Genomic DNA, 21,019 nt, shown 5'->3' with positions numbered 1-21,019 from the left:
AACACTGGAGTGGGTTGCCATTAACTTCTTCAGGGGATCTTCCTGCCCAGGGATCATGGTGACTATAGTTAATAATAATATATTATATACTTGAAATTTACTAGAAGAGTAGATCTCAAGGGTAATCACACACACAGAAGCACACACATGCACACACACGCACACATGCACACACACACAGTAACTATGGGAGGTGATGGATATGTTACATAGTTTGATTGTGGTAAGCATCCCACAATGTGTACATATACTAAAACATCACCTTAAATATATACATTTTTTTTGTTAAAAAAACCCTCTTGTAGTAGACTGTAATCTCCATTACAGGCAAGACTTGTCTTTATGCCTGTAATACAGACCTAATAAGTCTTTAGTGAAGTTGTGCAATGGTGACAGTGTGAAGAATGGCTTTGAAGATGGGATTGGAGGTGTGTTACCACTGGAACTTGACCAGAGGACCTAGCCTTGCCTTTAAGCATGACACTAGAAGCACACACTGGGGGTAAGGGCCAGAAGCCCTTTTTCTTCCCCTTTATCCAAAGAAAAATTAAAGGGGAACATGCAAGGACAGCCATTAAGGGGGAAAGAGGTCATGAAAAAACAACAGCCAGGTTTGTATGTAGAAGGAGGGAAGGCAACTTGCTTTGTCTTGTAATTTTTTGGTATGTTGTATGAAAGCGTCTGAGTGGTCTATACTGTGAACCAGTGTGGACATGCAGATATGCACACTGCCCATCTTCTAGAGTGGACAGAGGAAAAAAACTGTAAAAGGATAATGACAAAAACCAGGGCAGGATACCTCCATATGCCTGCTTCAGGAAGACTATTACCAAGAGGGCTCTTTTGCTCAGCCAGGCCCATCTCCTGAAAACCAAACTTTACTCAAATTGACTTGAAAAAAAAAAGCCTAATTCAAATGATTTCTAGCTCTGAAGAACCAGGAAGGAAAAAAAAAAAAAAAAAAAAAACAAAAAAAACCCAGCAAAACCTTAGGGAGGACCTGGAAAAACTACTTTGTCTTAATCAGAAATCGTGCTTAGAATCAGTCAGATTGTTTTCTACTCAAACTGGGAAAAGAGAGTTTCTGAGCTTACAACAGAAGGTTTTAACCTGGTATAAGCAAAATGTAATGTTAATATGCGGAGAAGGCAATGGCACCCCACTCCAGTACTTTGCCTGGAAAATCCCATGGATGGAGGAGCTTGGTAGGCTTCAGTCCATGGGGTCACTAAGAGTCGGACATGACTGAGTGACTTCCCTTTCACTTTTCACTTTCATGCATTGGAGAAGGAAATGGCAGCCCACTCCAGTGTTCTTGCCTGGAGAATCCCAGGGACGGGGGAGCCTGCTGGCTGCCGTCTGTAGGATCACACAGAGTTGGACACGACTGAAGTGACTTAGCAGCAGCAGCAGCAATGTTAATATGAATTTTTCTAGGGAGAAGATTCATAGTTTTCATCATATCCTCAAAGAGTTTTATAGGCCTGAAAAAAATAAAATAAAAGATGGAAAACAATTGGTTTAAGGAATTCCCTGGCAGTCCAGAGGTTAGGACTCTGTATGTTCATTGCCGAGGACCAGGGTCAATCCCTGGTTGGGGACTAAGATTTTGCAAGCCGAGTGGCTTAGCCTAAACAGATAAATAAAAATTGTTGTGTACACACAACTTCAATCAATTTAAATAGAAGAAACATCAACCATGAATAAATAGCAATAAAAAAGGAAATATGTGATTTTTAACTGAGCAGATCTAGACTCAGTGACCATGCTTTATATATTTGCCTGTTCATGTGTATTTTTATAGCAGCCAATTAATAATACTGTAATGAAATCATTTCTTACATCTTTGCAACTTAGCTGTTAGGAGCTAAGAATGTGAGGGCTCATCTGAACCTCCTTTATTTCCCCTTATTCCAGTGGAGTGGTATCAGCAGGCAACTGCAGGAAGACATTATCTATGGTTTAAAACCCTGAGGTTTTAAAACTATTGGCTTTCTCTTCAGCTCTAATTTAAACCTGAGAGGGAATATTACATGTCAAGTGAGAGTCACAAAATTTCAGATCTAGCATTTGGGGGAATCCTCTGTAAGTCCAAAACTAACGGTTAATTTAAAAAATATATATTTGTTTTTATTTATTTGGCTGTGCCAGGTCTTCGTTGTGGCATGTGGATCAAAATATTGTCTGGGTGAATTCCCTGGTGGTCCAGGGGACCTGGGTTCTATCCCTGGTCAGGGAACTACATCCCACATGCCCTAACAAAGACCTGGCTCAGCCAGATAAATAAATAAAAAGAAATCTTTTTTTAAATTGTCTTATATTTGTTGCTATACTTTTTGGAGCCCTGGGTCAGGTAGGCAAATCCTGTGCAGGCTCCAACTCAGCACCACTGCTTTGGATCTGAAACATACCTTCAGAGAGGAAGAAGGCACAAACAAACAGAAACACTGAAGCTATATACTGAAAAATGCCATCCATCTGCTTTAAATATTTTTACCTTAAAATATTTTGTTGTGCCCCCTTCAAGGAGAGGCTTTGAAGAACTCTGGAAATAACAGGAAGTTCTAAGAAAGTCTGTGGTGATGCTATTTTATTTTTTTTTAACTTTTTATTTTGTGTTGGAGTATAACCAATTAACAGTGTTGTGGTAGTTTCACATGAACAATGAAGGGTCTCACCCATACATATACATGTATCCATTCTCCCCCAGCCAGGCTGCCATTGAGCACAGTTCCTTGTGCTATATCATGGGTCCCTGTTGGTTATCCATTTTAAGTATAGCAGTGTGTACCTGCCCAAGTCAATCCTAAAGGAGATCAGTTCTGAATATTCATTGGAAGGACTGATGCTGAAGCTGAAGCTCCAATTCTTTGGCCACTTGATGCGAAGAGCCCACGCATTAGAAAAGACCCTGATGCTGGGAAAGATTGAAGGCAGGAGGAGAAGGGGATGCCAGAGGACGAGATGGTTGGATGGCATAACTGACTCAATGGACATGAGTTTGAGTAACCTCCGGGAGATGGGAAAGGACAGGGAAGCCTGGCATGCTGCAGTCCATGGAGTTAGTCAGACATAACTGAGTGACTACTTGCAAAAAGTTTCAAAGCTAGTAAGTTTTAGAGCCAGGATCCAAACTGTGTAATGTAAAAAGTTTTGGTTGCAAACAACAGAAATAGATTCTAGCTAATGTGTGTGTGCTGTGTGCTTAGTCGCTCAGTTGTTTCCAACTCTTTGTCACCCGCCAGGCTCCTCCGTCCATGGGGATTCTCCAGCCAAGAATGCTGGAGTGGGTTGCCATGCCCTCCTCCAAGGACTCTTCCCAACCCAGGGATCGAATTCAGGTCTCCCGCACTGCAGGCAGATTCCTTACCATCTGAGCCACCAGGGATGCCCCTACAAGAAGGGTCTTCTAGCTAATGTAGGTGAAATTTATTGAAGGCTATCAGGTGGCCCACAAAATGGATAGAAAAGGACATGCATGCATGCTAAGTTGCTTCAGTCGTGTCTGATTCTTTGTGACCCTGTGGACCATAACCCACCAGGGTCCTCTGCCCCAGGGATTCTCCAGGCAAGAATACTGGAGTGGGCTGCCATGGCCTCCTCCAGGGGATCTTCCTGGCCCAGGGATCAAACCTGCATCTCTTCTGTCTCCAGAATTGGCAGGCAGATTCTTTACCACTAGCACCACCAAGGAAGCCCCTCCAAGAAGAGTCTAAGAACAGCTTAACAGTCTACTCAGAGCATCTATGGTACTTTGAATGATCACCTTGGCTGTAAAGCAAGGATAAGCCAGCATCAGTTACCTGGCCTAGCTTAGTCTTATGACTGGGCAAGGGGAGGCCGCCTCGATTAACCAACCCAGCAGACCCTAAACACTGAGGGAAAAGTAATCCCTCGTGGAAATTAGAGTGCTTTAATCCAATGAAGACATACATAGGGACTTCCCTGGCTGTCCAATGGTTAGAATTGGATCATAAAGAAGGTTGAGCATTGAAGAATCGATGCCTTTTAATTGTGGTACTGGAGAAGACCTTTGAGACTCCCTTGGACAGCAAGGAGATCAAATGAGTCCATCCTAAAGGAAATCAACCCTGAATATTCATTGGGAGGACTGATGCTGCAGCTGAAGCTCCAGAACTTTGGCCACCTGATGCAAAGAGCCGACTCCTTGGAAAAGACCCCGATGCTGGCAAAGATTGAAGGCAGGAGGAGAAGGGAGGCAAAAGAGGATGAGATGGTTGGATGGCATCACGAACTCAATGGACATGAGTCTGAGCAAACTTGGAGATAGTGAAGGACAGGGAAGCCTGGTGTACTTCAGTCCATGGAGTTGCAAAGAGCTGGGCACAACTTAGTGACTGAACAACAGCAGTCATGGTTAAGACTCAACATTTCCAATACAAGGGATGTGAGTTCATCTCCGGTGGGAGAACTGAGATCCCACATGCCGTGAGGCCACAAAAATGAAGGCAGACATATACAGTACTGGGTGTACTTTATATTTTCCCCAGTGTATTTTTCTCAATAAACCCAAATCTGTCCATATATAAATTCTTGGCCTTGTCCATTGTACTATTCTACTTCTTAAACATGGTAGCAAGCTAGAGCCCTTGTTAGCTAGATGTCAGAAAGTTAACAGAGGAAGAAGGAGGTCACAAGGGACAAAATGGAGTAGATCAGATTGCACAGTGATTTTATAAATACTTCTTTCTGACCAATATGGTATGTTCTTAGCTAAGAGTGATTCTGATTTTTCCCGCTTGGTCCAGTGAAAATCAAACAGAGTTAAACAGACCTGGGTCTGATTCTCTGTTTCACCACCTACTGTCTGTATAACTCTGGGCAAAGCAAAGGGAGCCTCATTTTCTTCATCTGTAAAATAAGCTAAAACCCACCACCTTACCATATTGTTATGGGTTTAACTGAACAAACCTGTTAAGTGCCTGACATATAAAATACTCCCAGTAAATGTCACTCTCCCGCTAGTCCCTGTCCCAGTGTACTGAAAAAGATTATATGGTATTAGTATTTTTAGTATTCTGAAGATTGTATGATTCATTTCTTCTGAAGACATAGTTTTTCTTACAGAAGAATATTCAGTTATTTCATGATGGCATTTCCACCTCCAAAAAACACAAATGGTCCCAAAATGCAGACAAAGATGAGTACCTGGACACCCCTAAACCATCAGCTTTTGAATGACCGGGTGAGTAATAAGAACTATTGTATTAGTTGAAATCATACTTTGAAGGGAAAAAAAGCATTAAAATTTTGGTAATCAAAACATGAACAGGAATTGCTTAGGATTGTATAGTGGATAAAAAAAAAAAACAAAAACAAAAAACAAAATGAAGGATTTCTTCAAAAATTTTAATTGAAAAAAACTGAAATACATTTAGAACAAAAATAAAGAAAACTTTAATTGAGCCCCAGTTACCTGGCCAGAGTTGGCAAGAGATACAAAGTTCCTGCTTAGAAAGAAAGATCTTAGGGACTTCCCTGGTGGTCCAGTGGCTAAGACTCTTTGCTCCCAGGGCTGGGGCCCAGGTTCTATCACTGGCCAGGAAATTCAATCCCACATACTGCAACTAAAGACCTTGTGTGCTGCAACTAAGACCCAGCACAGTCAAATAAATTAATAAACATTTTTTAAAGATTTAGGAGATGAGAAGGAAGAGTGTCTACCAGCTCCCCTTCACCTCCATATCCAACTGGTTTTCAGGTTCTGTGAGTCTTCCTCCGAGGTCTCTTCATCCAGACCCCTTTTCTCCTTTGACTTGTGCACATCCAGCTCCACGTTCTCAGTTCACACACTCACCCCCCTTTGCCTGGCACATTGCAGTAACCCCTCAGCTGGTTTCACTGTCTCTAATCCATCCTCTATTCTGGTCCCAGAATGATCTTTCTAAAGTACCAAACTAATCCTATGAAGCAAGAGATAACAGACTGTTCCAAAGAATAAATTCCACCCTACCCACCATGCATAGCACTGAGGACCCCTTCATGTGTGTTAGTCACCGAGTCATGTCCGACTCTTGGAGACCCCATGGACTATAGCTGGCCAGGCTCCTCTGTCTGTGGGATTCTCCAGGCAAGAATACTGGAGTAGGTTGCCATGACCTCCTCCAAGGGATCTTCATGACCCACGGATCGAACCCAGTGTCCTTTATATCACCTGCATTAGCAAGTGAGTTTTCTTTTTTTAATTTATTTGGTTGCAATTTTGTTGAAGCATGTGAACCCTTAGTTGAAGCATGTGGGATCTAGTTCCCTGACCAGAAATCAAACCCAGGCCCCCTGCATTGGGAGCATGGAGTCTTAGCCCCTGGACCACCAGGGAAGTCCCAGCAGGTGAGTTCTTTAACACTGGCTCCACCTGGGAAGCCTGAAAAGCTTTTGTCAAATTTTATGAGAATTTCTAGGGAATTCCCTGGTGGCCCAGTGGCTCAGTCTGTGTTCCCAATGCAGGGGGCTGGGTTCCATCTGCGTTCAGGAAACTAGATCCCACATGCCGCAAGAGTTTGCATGCTGCAGCTAAAGAACCCACATGGCACAACTAAGACCCAGTGCAGTCAAATAAATAAAAATGTTTAAAAATTTCATGATTATTTCTAGATGAGCAATGATAAGAGAAATAACAATTTCTATTAGAAATGATATTTATTTTGTTGTTCAGAACTCCCATTTTATCACCCTCCCCCGCCATTTTTAGTTTGGTTCAGTTAGGTTCTAGTTTGGAGTAAAACTATTTTCAAAAATCTTAGCCTGCCATATGTAAAATAGATAGGCAATGGGAATTTGCTGCATGGCTCAGGAAACTCACACAGGGGCACTGTATCAACCTAGAGGGGTGGGGTGGGGAGAGAGAGGGGCTGCCAAGTCACTTCAGTCGTGTCCGACTCTGTGCGACCCCATAGACGGCAGCCCAACAGGCTCCCCGGTCCCTGGGATTCTCCAGGCAAGAACACTGGAGTGGGTTGCCATTTCCTTCTCCAATGCATGCAAGTGAAAAGTGAAAGTGAAGTCGCTCAGTCGTGTTCGACTCTTCGCGACCCCATGGACTGCAGCCTACCAGGCTCCTCCGTCCATGGGATTCTCCAGGCAAGAGTACTGGAGTGGGGTGCCATCGCCTTCTCCAAGAGAGAGGGGAGGGAGGTTCCAAAGGGAGGGGATATATGCATACCTATGGCTGATTCATGTTGAGGTTTGATAGAAAACAACAAAATTCTGTCAAGCAAAATCCTTCAATAAAAAAATAATTAAAATTAAAAAACTGTCAAATCACTATGTTGTACACCTGAAACTAACATTATATTGTATGTCAATTATAATTCAATAAAAATTAAATATAATACAAATTTAAAAAATCTTGGACCGTGTATATACCCATATGTATGTGAATGAATGTATCAGTACTTAAGACACACACATGGAAATTGCATATGTATACAGCAAACTGATAATAGTGAGTGCACAAGTACCCAGTCTTGTCTGACTCTTTGCAACTCCACAGACTGTAGGCCTCCAGGCTCCTCTGTCCGTGGAATTTTCCAGGCAAGAATATTAGAGTGGGTCGCCATGCCCTCCTCCAGGGAATCTTCCCATCCCAGGGATTAAACCCACGTCTCTTTATGTCTCCTGCATCAGCAGGTGGGTTCTTTACCGGTTGAGCCACCAGAGAAGCCCAACTATCAATAGTGGTTTCCCCTAAAATGTTGGACAACATGGAAGAGTGGGAGGGAAGTCTGTTGGAAGAGAGAGTTTTTTTCTTTTTTTTTTACCCTATACACTGCAATATTTAAGCATTTAAAAAACAAATATAAGTAAAAGCGAGCAAAGAACAGTAATGCTGAGAATTAAAAAAACACGGGTTCCAGATCAGCTATACTAAATAATCTCCAGGGAAAAGACATCCGAGAAGAACGTGAGGAGCAAGCATGAAGGGAATTGGTCGTATCTTCAATATGGTGGGAAAATAGAAGAGCCGTTGGAGCAGGATGGTGACAGAATTGCATCTGCATTTCCAAACGGTCATCTTGCTCCACGTCACTAATGATTGGAGAGACTCAACTCCAAACGCCAAGGAGGGACCACTTCGCCCGAGTCCGACTGGGCCTCATTGCAATGTCTGTCCATAGCAGATGCTGGAGAAGCTGTGGAGCAAAGGGAACTCTCCTCCACGCTGAGTAGGAATGGGAGTTGGTACAGCCGGGATGGAAAAGAGTATGGAGGTTCGCGAAGGAACTAAAAGTAGAAGTAGCCTATGGTTCAGCAGTCCCACTCCCAGGCATAGATCCACCCCCAGTCCAAGCCAACAAGCCAGATGCCCCGTTTGGGCACATCGATCTGTGCGCGCGCTCGCATGCGCATGCGCGATCGCCTGCGAGGCTGGGGGTGGGGCGGGGGCTGGGGCTCTGGCTGGAGTCGGTGCAAGCCCCGGGATTGCCTGAGGCAAGCCAAAGGAGCCCCAGAGGGAGACGGGACGGCCGGTCGTCTGGTTTCCTGAAAGCCGAATGCGAAGGCGGAGGGGCTCGCGGGCCGCGGGGAGGCAACCCAGGTCTGCAGCGGGAGTCGGGGCCCCGGCCACCCACTCACTCCCCCCGCCCCGGGAGGGGCTGGGGCTGCGGGGGTGGCGGGGGGGCGAGGGGGGTGTGGGTCCAAGAATTGGGACGCGGGGCGGGGGCTAAAGGACCTCTTCTGGTAGGCAAAAAAGCCTCCAGCACCCGGAATTCCCAGGTGGTCTCCCATCCAAGATACTAAACAGGCCCGACCCTGCTTAGCTTCCGAGATCAGACGAGATCGGGCGCCTTCAGGCCGGTAGGGCCGGAGACGGACGCGGCCGCCGCGGGGCGCCCAAAGAGCCTTGCGCTTCGCCTCCCTTTCGCTCTGACCTGCAGGTCGGGCCAACGGGCCGCCCCTCTCCTCGGGGGGCCGTGCTGTACTTGAGCCGCACGACCCGCGACCGCACTCCAGCCTGCTGACGCCGGCCCGGCCCCCGAACACCGCCAACACCAGACCAGCAACCGCCTGGCCGGGCCCGGGGGCCCGATGGGCTTCCAGGACCCCCCAGTGACCGGGAGGGCGTGCGTGCGTGCGCGCGGGGCCTGGGGGGTGGGCTGAGGGGTGCGGAGGTCTCGGCGCCCTCCCACCCCCGGCCACTCCAGACCCGGCCGCGCTGGCTGAGCGGGGCCTCCCCCCCCATCCCCTTCGCTGCTCAGGGCCGCGCGACCCCGGAGGTGTCGGTCTTCGGGGCCCGCCGCCTCCCGATCCCCGCGGCCCGGGGGCCTCTGAACCTCCTGCGGGCCTAGGCGCAGCGAATCTTGAGCGCCCAACTTGCCCGGCACCTGCCCGCTGCCCAAACCCACCGGGAGCCACGGAGGCGCGGTCGACCGGAGCGCCTCAGCCCCGCCCCTTTGCCCTACCGAGGCGCCCCCCTTGTCCCCACGCCGCCCGCCAAGCACCCGACCTTCCTGAGAGAGCAGACGAACCACAGGCAGGCACACAGACAGACACACACACACACACACACACACAAACACACGAGTGTGGTCTTTGGAAATACTTCTGTTCGTAGTTGCTGGGTTGAGCCCAACTCTTATACGACCCATGGAGTGCGGCCCATCAGGCTCCTCTGTCCGTGGCATTTCCCAGGCGAGAATACTGGAGTGGGTTGCCATTACCTTCTCCAGGGGATCTTCCCGACCCAGGGGTCAAACCCGAGTCTCCTGTGGGCGGATGCCTTGCCATCTGAACCAGCACATTGCGAATTCCCTAGGCAAAATACAAAGAAAAGAGCTCGTGTGCTACTAAGTGGAAAGATGATTGAAGAAACAGAAGGTGTCCTTTGTTGGTATCTTGGAATCTTTCTTTAGTTTTCGTTGATTTTTACTCTTAAGGCTACTTGAACAAGGCAAGAGAGAAACCCCAGAACTGAAAAGCAATTGACTTTTTTGAAAGAAACCTGTGCAGGTTAAGCACTCTTCGTTTTTGAGAGATGGTGAAACGCAAAATCTTGATTCAACACATATGACTTTGGTGAACTTTATTTCAAATCTCCATGATGAACCCCTAAGGCGTCCAGGAAGAAAGGAGTAGAGCGGGAGACAAAAAGAGCAACCTTTCCCCTTGGCGCCATCCCAACCAGCTGCTTAGTTCCTTCATCTCATGGACTACCATCTGGGCTTATCTGGTTTGTCTGATTCTTGTTTCGGGGCCCGTTTCTAGTCACAAGGCTGTCAAGAGTGGGGGGTGGGGTGGGGGGTGGGGGAAGCCCTTCTTTCCATTCCACATGAGACCCAGTGGACAATCCAGGCCCTGGCCACTGCATAGAGCGTGCAGCAACAATATCAACGGTGATGCTGGTTAACAACGCATATTCCTGGAATCCACTCCGTTGGCTACTGAGTGTGTGCGGTGGTGGTCTGGAACCTATACCTGGAAGCTTTCTTGATGATTGCAAATGACACCAAAGTCCGAGGACGATGGAAGATCTTCACGTTTCTGCAAGAGCCACACACCTCCAGAAGGAACCGCAAGACTTGCCTGACATGGTCAAGGTCTAAGTATTGGACTACACGTCGGAAGGTCTCCACCTTTGCTATGGAAGTCAAACGATCTTTCTTGGAAATGAAAATGGATCACACTGAACGTTCACATTCTTCTAGAGCATTTGCAAAGCCCTAAACTGTAGAAATCTGCTGTACGAGTTCCTTGAAAGCAAGAACCCATACTGATGGATATGTCTTAATGCCTTAGATTGTGCCTTGAATATAGCGTACACATGAACCCAGGAAAGGAAAGAATGGAATCGCCAAATATACAAAGAGATCAAAAGTGCCGAGCCAAGTGACACCTTGAGGCTTCCAAGAACTTTTCTGTCTTTCACACGCTAAGTAAATCCTGAGCACCTACGATGAGCTGGGAGGCATGTAATAAGTTTCTGGAACTAGAAGGCGGAGAGAAGCAGACACCGAGTTCCTGCTTTCACTGAGACGAATCTAATGATACATCACAGGCAGATCCTTTGAGAACTTGTCGAGGGGCCTCTACCCTCACCAAAACCTGGGTGTCAGGGAAGGCTTTTCAGAGTAACCATTGCGTTGAGGTCCATAGGTTGAACCTACGTAAACCAGGGTTGAGATGCAGGAAGAATTTCAGGCAGGGAAAACAGCATCCTGGAAGTCTACGTGACCAGGGAAACTTAGGACGTTCAAGAAATGAAAATGCCCTATGGGATGGAAGCCAAAGAGTGCAGAGGGCATTCCAGGGAAAAGACATCCGAGAAGAACGTGAGGAGCAGGCATGAAGGGAATTGGTCGTATCTTCAATATGATGGGAAAATACAAGAGCCGTTGGAGCAGGATGGTGACAGAATTGCATCTGCATTTCCAAACGGTCATCTTGCTCCACGTCACTAATGATTGGAGAGACTCAACTCCGAACGCCAAGGAGGGACCACTTCGCCCGAGTCCGACTGGGCCTCATTGCAATGTCTGTCCATAGCAGATGCTGGAGAAGCTGTGGAGCAAAGGGAACTCTCCTCCACGCTGAGTAGGAATGGGAGTTGGTACAGCCGGGATGGAAAAGAGTATGGAGGTTCGCGAAGGAACTAAAAGTAGAAGTAGCCTATGGTTCAGCAGTCCCACTCCCAGGCATAGATCCACCCCCAGTCCAAGCCAACAAGCCAGATGCCCCGTTTGGGCACATCGATCTGTGCGCGCGCTCGCATGCGCATGCGCGATCGCCTGCGAGGCTGGGGGTGGGGCGGGGGCTGGGGCTCTGGCTGGAGTCGGTGCAAGCCCCGGGATTGCCTGAGGCAAGCCAAAGGAGCCCCAGAGGGAGACGGGACGGCCGGTCGTCTGGTTTCCTGAAAGCCGAATGCGAAGGCGGAGGGGCTCGCGGGCCGCGGGGAGGCAACCCAGGTCTGCAGCGGGAGTCGGGGCCCCGGCCACCCACTCACTCCCCCCGCCCCGGGAGGGGCTGGGGCTGCGGGGGTGGCGGGGGGGCGAGGGGGGTGTGGGTCCAAGAATTGGGACGCGGGGCGGGGGCTAAAGGACCTCTTCTGGTAGGCAAAAAAGCCTCCAGCACCCGGAATTCCCAGGTGGTCTCCCTTCCAAGATACTAAACAGGCCCGACCCTGCTTAGCTTCCGAGATCAGACGAGATCGGGCGCCTTCAGGCCGGTAGGGCCGGAGACGGACGCGGCCGCCGCGGGGCGCCCTAAGAGCCTTGCGCTTCGCCTCCCTTTCGCTCTGACCTGCAGGTCGGGCCAACGGGCCGCCCCTCTCCTCGGGGGGCCGTGCTGTACTTGAGCCGCACGACCCGCGACCGCACTCCAGCCTGCTGACGCCGGCCCGGCCCCCGAACACCGCCAACACCAGACCAGCAACCGCCTGGCCGGGCCCGGGGGCCCGATGGGCTTCCAGGACCCCCCAGTGACCGGGAGGGCGTGCGTGCGCGCGCGCGGGGCCTGGGGGGTGGGCTGAGGGGTGCGGAGGTCTCGGCGCCCTCCCACTCCCGGCCACTCCAGACCCGGCCGCGCTGGCTGAGCGGGGCCTCCCCCCCCATCCCCTTCGCTGCTCAGGGCCGCGCGACCCCGGAGGTGTCGGTCTTAGGGGCCCGCCGCCTCCCGATCCCCGCGGCCCGGGGGCCTCTGAACCTCCTGCGGGCCTAGGCGCAGCGAATCTTGAGCGCCCAACTTGCCCGGCACCTGCCCGCTGCCCAAACCCACCGGGAGCCACGGAGGCGCGGTCGACCGGAGCGCCTCAGCCCCGCCCCTTTGCCCTACCGAGGCGCCCCCCTTGTCCCCACGCCGCCCGCCAAGCACCCGACCTTCCTGAGAGAGCAGACGAACCACAGGCAGGCACACAGACAGACACACACACACACACACACACACAAACACACGAGTGTGGTCTTTGGAAATACTTCTGTTCGTAGTTGCTGGGTTGAGCCCAACTCTTATACGACCCATGGAGTGCGGCCCATCAGGCTCCTCTGTCCGTGGCATTTCCCAGGCGAGAATACTGGAGTGGGTTGCCATTACCTTCTCCAGGGGATCTTCCCGACCCAGGGGTCAAACCCGAGTCTCCTGCGGGCGGATGCCTTGCCATCTGAACCAGCACATTGCGAATTCCCTAGGCAAAATACAAAGAAAAGAGCTCGTGTGCTACTAAGTGGAAAGATGATTGAAGAAACAGAAGGTGTCCTTTGTTGGTATCTTGGAATCTTTCTTTAGTTTTCGTTGATTTTTACTCTTAAGGCTACTTGAACAAGGCAAGAGAGAAACCCCAGAACTGAAAAGCAATTGACTTTTTTGAAAGAAACCTGTGCAGGTTAAGCACTCTTCGTTTTTGAGAGATGGTGAAACGCAAAATCTTGATTCAACACATATGACTTTGGTGAACTTTATTTCAAATCTCCATGATGAACCCCTAAGGCGTCCAGGAAGAAAGGAGTAGAGCGGGAGACAAAAAGAGCAACCTTTCCCCTTGGCGCCATCCCAACCAGCTGCTTAGTTCCTTCATCTCATGGACTACCATCTGGGCTTATCTGGTTTGTCTGATTCTTGTTTCGGGGCCCGTTTCTAGTCACAAGGCTGTCAAGAGTGGGGGGTGGGGTGGGGGGTGGGGGAAGCCCTTCTTTCCATTCCACATGAGACCCAGTGGACAATCCAGGCCCTGGCCACTGCATAGAGCGTGCAGCAACAATATCAACGGTGATGCTGGTTAACAACGCATATTCCTGGAATCCACTCCGTTGGCTACTGAGTGTGTGCGGTGGTGGTCTGGAACCTATACCTGGAAGCTTTCTTGATGATTGCAAATGACACCAAAGTCCGAGGACGATGGAAGATCTTCACGTTTCTGCAAGAGCCACACACCTCCAGAAGGAACCGCAAGACTTGCCTGACATGGTCAAGGTCTAAGTATTGGACTACACGTCGGAAGGTCTCCACCTTTGCTATGGAAGTCAAACGATCTTTCTTGGAAATGAAAATGGATCACACTGAACGTTCACATTCTTCTAGAGCATTTGCAAAGCCCTAAACTGTAGAAATCTGCTGTACGAGTTCCTTGAAAGCAAGAACCCATACTGATGGATATGTCTTAATGCCTTAGATTGTGCCTTGAATATAGCGTACACATGAACCCAGGAAAGGAAAGAATGGAATCGCCAAATATACAAAGAGATCAAAAGTGCCGAGCCAAGTGACACCTTGAGGCTTCCAAGAACTTTTCTGTCTTTCACACGCTAAGTAAATCCTGAGCACCTACGATGAGCTGGGAGGCATGTAATAAGTTTCTGGAACTAGAAGGCGGAGAGAAGCAGACACCGAGTTCCTGCTTTCACTGAGACGAATCTAATGATACATCACAGGCAGATCCTTTGAGAACTTGTCGAGGGGCCTCTACCCTCACCAAAACCTGGGTGTCAGGGAAGGCTTTTCAGAGTAACCATTGCGTTGAGGTCCATAGGTTGAACCTACGTAAACCAGGGTTGAGATGCAGGAAGAATTTCAGGCAGGGAAAACAGCATCCTGGAAGTCTACGTGACCAGGGAAACTTAGGACGTTCAAGAAATGAAAATGCCCTATGGGATGGAAGCCAAAGAGTGCAGAGGGCATTCCAGGGAAAAGACATCCGAGAAGAACGTGAGGAGCAGGCATGAAGGGAATTGGTCGTATCTTCAATATGATGGGAAAATACAAGAGCCGTTGGAGCAGGATGGTGACAGAATTGCATCTGCATTTCCAAACGGTCATCTTGCTCCACGTCACTAATGATTGGAGAGACTCAACTCCGAACGCCAAGGAGGGACCACTTCGCCCGAGTCCGACTGGGCCTCATTGCAACGTCTGTCCATAGCAGATGCTGGAGAAGCTGTGGAGCAAAGGGAACTCTCCTCCACGCTGAGTAGGAATGGGAGTTGGTACAGCCGGGATGGAAAAGAGTATGGAGGTTCGCGAAGGAACTAAAAGTAGAAGTAGCCTATGGTTCAGCAGTCCCACTCCCAGGCATAGATCCACCCCCAGTCCAAGCCAACAAGCCAGATGCCCCGTTTGGGCACATCGATCTGTGCGCGCGCTCGCATGCGCATGCGCGATCGCCTGCGAGGCTGGGGGTGGGGCGGGGGCTGGGGCTCTGGCTGGAGTCGGTGCAAGCCCCGGGATTGCCTGAGGCAAGCCAAAGGAGCCCCAGAGGGAGACGGGACGGCCGGTCGTCTGGTTTCCTGAAAGCCGAATGCGAAGGCGGAGGGGCTCGCGGGCCGCGGGGAGGCAACCCAGGTCTGCAGCGGGAGTCGGGGCCCCGGCCACCCACTCACTCCCCCCGCCCCGGGAGGGGCTGGGGCTGCGGGGGTGGCGGGGGGGCGAGGGGGGTGTGGGTCCAAGAATTGGGACGCGGGGCGGGGGCTAAAGGACCTCTTCTGGTAGGCAAAAAAGCCTCCAGCACCCGGAATTCCCAGGTGGTCTCCCTTCCAAGATACTAAACAGGCCCGACCCTGCTTAGCTTCCGAGATCAGACGAGATCGGGCGCCTTCAGGCCGGTAGGGCCGGAGACGGACGCGGCCGCCGCGGGGCGCCCTAAGAGCCTTGCGCTTCGCCTCCCTTTCGCTCTGACCTGCAGGTCGGGCCAACGGGCCGCCCCTCTCCTCGGGGGGCCGTGCTGTACTTGAGCCGCACGACCCGCGACCGCACTCCAGCCTGCTGACGCCGGCCCGGCCCCCGAACACCGCCAACACCAGACCAGCAACCGCCTGGCCGGGCCCGGGGGCCCGATGGGCTTCCAGGACCCCCCAGTGACCGGGAGGGCGTGCGTGCGCGCGCGCGGGGCCTGGGGGGTGGGCTGAGGGGTGCGGAGGTCTCGGCGCCCTCCCACTCCCGGCCACTCCAGACCCGGCCGCGCTGGCTGAGCGGGGCCTCCCCCCCCATCCCCTTCGCTGCTCAGGGCCGCGCGACCCCGGAGGTGTCGGTCTTAGGGGCCCGCCGCCTCCCGATCCCCGCGGCCCGGGGGCCTCTGAACCTCCTGCGGGCCTAGGCGCAGCGAATCTTGAGCGCCCAACTTGCCCGGCACCTGCCCGCTGCCCAAACCCACCGGGAGCCACGGAGGCGCGGTCGACCGGAGCGCCTCAGCCCCGCCCCTTTGCCCTACCGAGGCGCCCCCCTTGTCCCCACGCCGCCCGCCAAGCACCCGACCTTCCTGAGAGAGCAGACGAACCACAGGCAGGCACACAGACAGACACACACACACACACACACACACAAACACACGAGTGTGGTCTTTGGAAATACTTCTGTTCGTAGTTGCTGGGTTGAGCCCAACTCTTATACGACCCATGGAGTGCGGCCCATCAGGCTCCTCTGTCCGTGGCATTTCCCAGGCGAGAATACTGGAGTGGGTTGCCATTACCTTCTCCAGGGGATCTTCCCGACCCAGGGGTCAAACCCGAGTCTCCTGCGGGCGGATGCCTTGCCATCTGAACCAGCACATTGCGAATTCCCTAGGCAAAATACAAAGAAAAGAGCTCGTGTGCTACTAAGTGGAAAGATGATTGAAGAAACAGAAGGTGTCCTTTGTTGGTATCTTGGAATCTTTCTTTAGTTTTCGTTGATTTTTACTCTTAAGGCTACTTGAACAAGGCAAGAGAGAAACCCCAGAACTGAAAAGCAATTGACTTTTTTGAAAGAAACCTGTGCAGGTTAAGCACTCTTCGTTTTTGAGAGATGGTGAAACGCAAAATCTTGATTCAACACATATGACTTTGGTGAACTTTATTTCAAATCTCCATGATGAACCCCTAAGGCGTCCAGGAAGAAAGGAGTAGAGCGGGAGACAAAAAGAGCAACCTTTCCCCTTGGCGCCATCCCAACCAGCTGCTTAGTTCCTTCATCTCATGGACTACCATCTGGGCTTATCTGGTTTGTCTGATTCTTGTTTCGGGGCCCGTTTCTAGTCACAAGGCTGTCAACAGTGGGGGGTGGGGTGGGGTGGGGGGGAAGCCCTTCTTTCCATTCCACATGAGACCCAGTGGACAATCCAGGCCCTGGCCACTGCATAGAGCGTGCAGCAACAATATCAACGGTGATGCTGGTTAACAACGCATATTCCTGGAATCCACTCCGTTGGCTACTGAGTGTGTGCGGTGGTGGTCTGGAACCTATACCTGGAAGCTTTCTTGATGATTGCAAATGACACCAAAGTCCGAGGACGATGGAAGATCTTCACGTTTCTGCAAGAGCCACACACCTCCAGAAGGAACCGCAAGACTTGCCTGACATGGTCAAGGTCTAAGTATTGGACTACACGTCGGAAGGTCTCCACCTTTGCTATGGAAGTCAAACGATCTTTCTTGGAAATGAAAATGGATCACACTGAACGTTCACATTCTTCTAGAGCATTTGAAAAGCCCTAAACTGTAGAAATCTGCTGTACGAGTTCCTTGAAAGCAAGAACCCATACTGATGGATATGTCTTAATGCCTTAGATTGTGCCTTGAATATAGCGTACACATGAACCCAGGAAAGGAAAGAATGGAATCGCCAAATATACAAAGAGATCAAAAGTGCCGAGCCAAGTGACACCTTGAGGCTTCCAAGAACTTTTCTGTCTTTCACACGCTAAGTAAATCCTGAGCACCTACGATGAGCTGGGAGGCATGTAATAAGTTTCTGGAACTAGAAGGCGGAGAGAAGCAGACACCGAGTTCCTGCTTTCACTGAGACGAATCTAATGATACATCACAGGCAGATCCTTTGAGAACTTGTCGAGGGGCCTCTACCCTCACCAAAACCTGGGTGTCAGGGAAGGCTTTTCAGAGTAACCATTGCGTTGAGGTCCATAGGTTGAACCTACGTAAACCAGGGTTGAGATGCAGGAAGAATTTCAGGCAGGGAAAACAGCATCCTGGAAGTCTACGTGACCAGGGAAACTTAGGACGTTCAAGAAATGAAAATGCCCTATGGGATGGAAGCCAAAGAGTGCAGAGGGCATTCCAGGGAAAAGACATCCGAGAAGAACGTGAGGAGCAGGCATGAAGGGAATTGGTCGTATCTTCAATATGATGGGAAAATACAAGAGCCGTTGGAGCAGGATGGTGACAGAATTGCATCTGCATTTCCAAACGGTCATCTTGCTCCACGTCACTAATGATTGGAGAGACTCAACTCCGAACGCCAAGGAGGGACCACTTCGCCCGAGTCCGACTGGGCCTCATTGCAACGTCTGTCCATAGCAGATGCTGGAGAAGCTGTGGAGCAAAGGGAACTCTCCTCCACGCTGAGTAGGAATGGGAGTTGGTACAGCCGGGATGGAAAAGAGTATGGAGGTTCGCGAAGGAACTAAAAGTAGAAGTAGCCTATGGTTCAGCAGTCCCACTCCCAGGCATAGATCCACCCCCAGTCCAAGCCAACAAGCCAGATGCCCCGTTTGGGCACATCGATCTGTGCGCGCGCTCGCATGCGCATGCGCGATCGCCTGCGAGGCTGGGGGTGGGGCGGGGGCTGGGGCTCTGGCTGGAGTCGGTGCAAGCCCCGGGATTGCCTGAGGCAAGCCAAAGGAGCCCCAGAGGGAGACGGGACGGCCGGTCGTCTGGTTTCCTGAAAGCCGAATGCGAAGGCGGAGGGGCTCGCGGGCCGCGGGGAGGCAACCCAGGTCTGCAGCGGGAGTCGGGGCCCCGGCCACCCACTCACTCCCCCCGCCCCGGGAGGGGCTGGGGCTGCGGGGGTGGCGGGGGGGCGAGGGGGGTGTGGGTCCAAGAATTGGGACGCGGGGCGGGGGCTAAAGGACCTCTTCTGGTAGGCAAAAAAGCCTCCAGCACCCGGAATTCCCAGGTGGTCTCCCTTCCAAGATACTAAACAGGCCCGACCCTGCTTAGCTTCCGAGATCAGACGAGATCGGGCGCCTTCAGGCCGGTAGGGCCGGAGACGGACGCGGCCGCCGCGGGGCGCCCTAAGAGCCTTGCGCTTCGCCTCCCTTTCGCTCTGACCTGCAGGTCGGGCCAACGGGCCGCCCCTCTCCTCGGGGGGCCGTGCTGTACTTGAGCCGCACGACCCGCGACCGCACTCCAGCCTGCTGACGCCGGCCCGGCCCCCGAACACCGCCAACACCAGACCAGCAACCGCCTGGCCGGGCCCGGGGGCCCGATGGGCTTCCAGGACCCCCCTGTGACCGGGAGGGCGTGCGTGCGTGCGCGCGGGGCCTGGGGGGTGGGCTGAGGGGTGCGGAGGTCTCGGCGCCCTCCCACCCCCGGCCACTCCAGACCCGGCCGCGCTGGCTGAGCGGGGCCTCCCCCCCCTCCCATCCCGTTCGCTGCTCAGGGCCGCGCGACCCCGGAGGTGTCGGTCTTCGGGGCCCGCCGCCTCCAGATCCCCGCGGTCCGGGGGCCTCTGAACCTCCTGCGGGCCTAGGCGCAGCGAATCTTGAGCGCCCAACTTGCCCGGCACCTGCCCGCTGCCCAAACCCACCGGGAGCCACAGAGGCGCGGTCGACTGGAGCGCCTCAGCACCGCCCCTTTGCCCTACCGAGGCGCCCCCCTTGTCCCCACGCCGCCCGCCAAGCACCCGACCTTCCTGAGAGAGCAGACGAACCACAGGCAGGCACACAGACAGACAGACAGACAGACACACACACACACACACACAAACACACGAGTGTGGTCTTTGGAAATACTTCTGTTCGTAGTTGCTGGGTTGAGCCCAACTCTTATAGGACCCATGGAGTGCGGCCCATCAGGCTCCTCTGTCCGTGGCATTTCCCAGGCGAGAATACTGGAGTGGGTTGCCATTACCTTCTCCAGGGGATCTTCCCGACCCAGGGATCAAACCCGAGTCTCCTGCGGGCGGATGCCTTGCCATCTGAACCAGCACATTGCGAATTCCCTAGGCAAAATACAAAGAAAAGAGCTCGTGTGCTACTAAGTGGAAAGATGATTGAAGAAACAGAAGGTGTCCTTTGCTGGTATCTTGGAATCTTTCTTTAGTTTTCGTTGATTTTTACTCTTAAGGCTACTTGAACAAGGCAAGAGAGAAACCCCAGAACTGAAAAGCAATTGACTTTTTTGAAAGAAACCTGTGCAGGTTAAGCACTCTTCGTTTTTGAGAGATGGTGAAATGCAAAATCTTGATTCAACACATATGACTTTGGTGAACTTTATTTCAAATCTCCATGATGAACCCCTAAGGCGTCCAGGAAGAAAGGAGTAGAGCGGGAGACAAAAAGAGCAACCTTTCCCCTTGGTGCCATCCCAACCAGCTGCTTAGTTCCTTCATCTCATGGACTACCATCTGGGCTTATCTGGTTTGTCTGATTCTTGTTTCGGGGCCCGTTTCTAGTCACAAGGCTGTCAAGAGTGGGGTGGATGTTTGGGAGTGGGGGGAAGCCCTTCTTTCCATTCCACATGAGACCCAGTGGACAATCCAGGCCCTTGCTACTGCATTGAGTGTGCAGCAGAAATATCAACGGTGATGCTGTTTAACAATGCATATTCCTGGAATCCACTCCTTTGGCTACTGACTGTGTGTGGTGGTGGTCTGGAACCTATATCTGGAAGCTTTCTTTATGATTGCAAATGACACCAAAGTCTGAGGACGATGGAAGATCTTCACATTTCTGCAAGAGCCACAAACCTCCAGAAGGAACCAGAAGACTTGCTTGAAATGGTCAAGGTATAAGTATTGGACTAAAGGTTGGAAGGTCTCCACCTTTTCTATGGAAATCAAAATATCTTTCTTTGAAGTGAAAATGGATCATACTCAACGTTCACGTTCTTGTAGAGCTTTTGAGAAGCCCTAAATTGTAGAAATCTGCTGTACGAGTTCCTTGAAAGCAAGAACCTAAATTGTAGAAATCTGCTGTACGAGTTCCTTGAAAGCAATAACCTATATTTATGGATATGTCTTAGTGCCTTAGATTGTGCCTTGATTATAGTGTACACGTCAACCCAGGAAATAAAGAATTGAATCGCCAAATATACAAAGAGATCAAAAGTGCCGAGCCAAGTGACACCTTGACGCTTCCAAGAAC

General features: G+C 51.4%; 4 pseudogenes; all 4 read right to left on the bottom strand.

Annotated features, from left to right (window-relative positions):
- Positions 1-8,711: 8,711 nt before the first annotated feature.
- Positions 8,712-8,831, bottom strand: LOC129633449 (uncharacterized; annotated as a pseudogene).
- Positions 8,832-12,075: 3,244 nt separating this feature from the next.
- On the bottom strand, positions 12,076-12,195 carry LOC129633400 (uncharacterized; annotated as a pseudogene).
- Positions 12,196-15,439: 3,244 nt separating this feature from the next.
- LOC129633399 (uncharacterized) lies at positions 15,440-15,559 on the bottom strand (annotated as a pseudogene).
- A 3,244-nt stretch (positions 15,560-18,803) lies between these two features.
- Positions 18,804-18,923, bottom strand: LOC129633398 (uncharacterized; annotated as a pseudogene).
- Positions 18,924-21,019: the final 2,096 nt, after the last annotated feature.

This window comes from Bubalus kerabau, chromosome 18, assembly GCF_029407905.1.
Source record: "Bubalus kerabau isolate K-KA32 ecotype Philippines breed swamp buffalo chromosome 18, PCC_UOA_SB_1v2, whole genome shotgun sequence".
In the NCBI taxonomy this organism is placed as follows: domain Eukaryota; kingdom Metazoa; phylum Chordata; class Mammalia; order Artiodactyla; family Bovidae; genus Bubalus; species Bubalus kerabau.
This window is presented reverse-complemented; position numbering and strand designations above follow the sequence as displayed.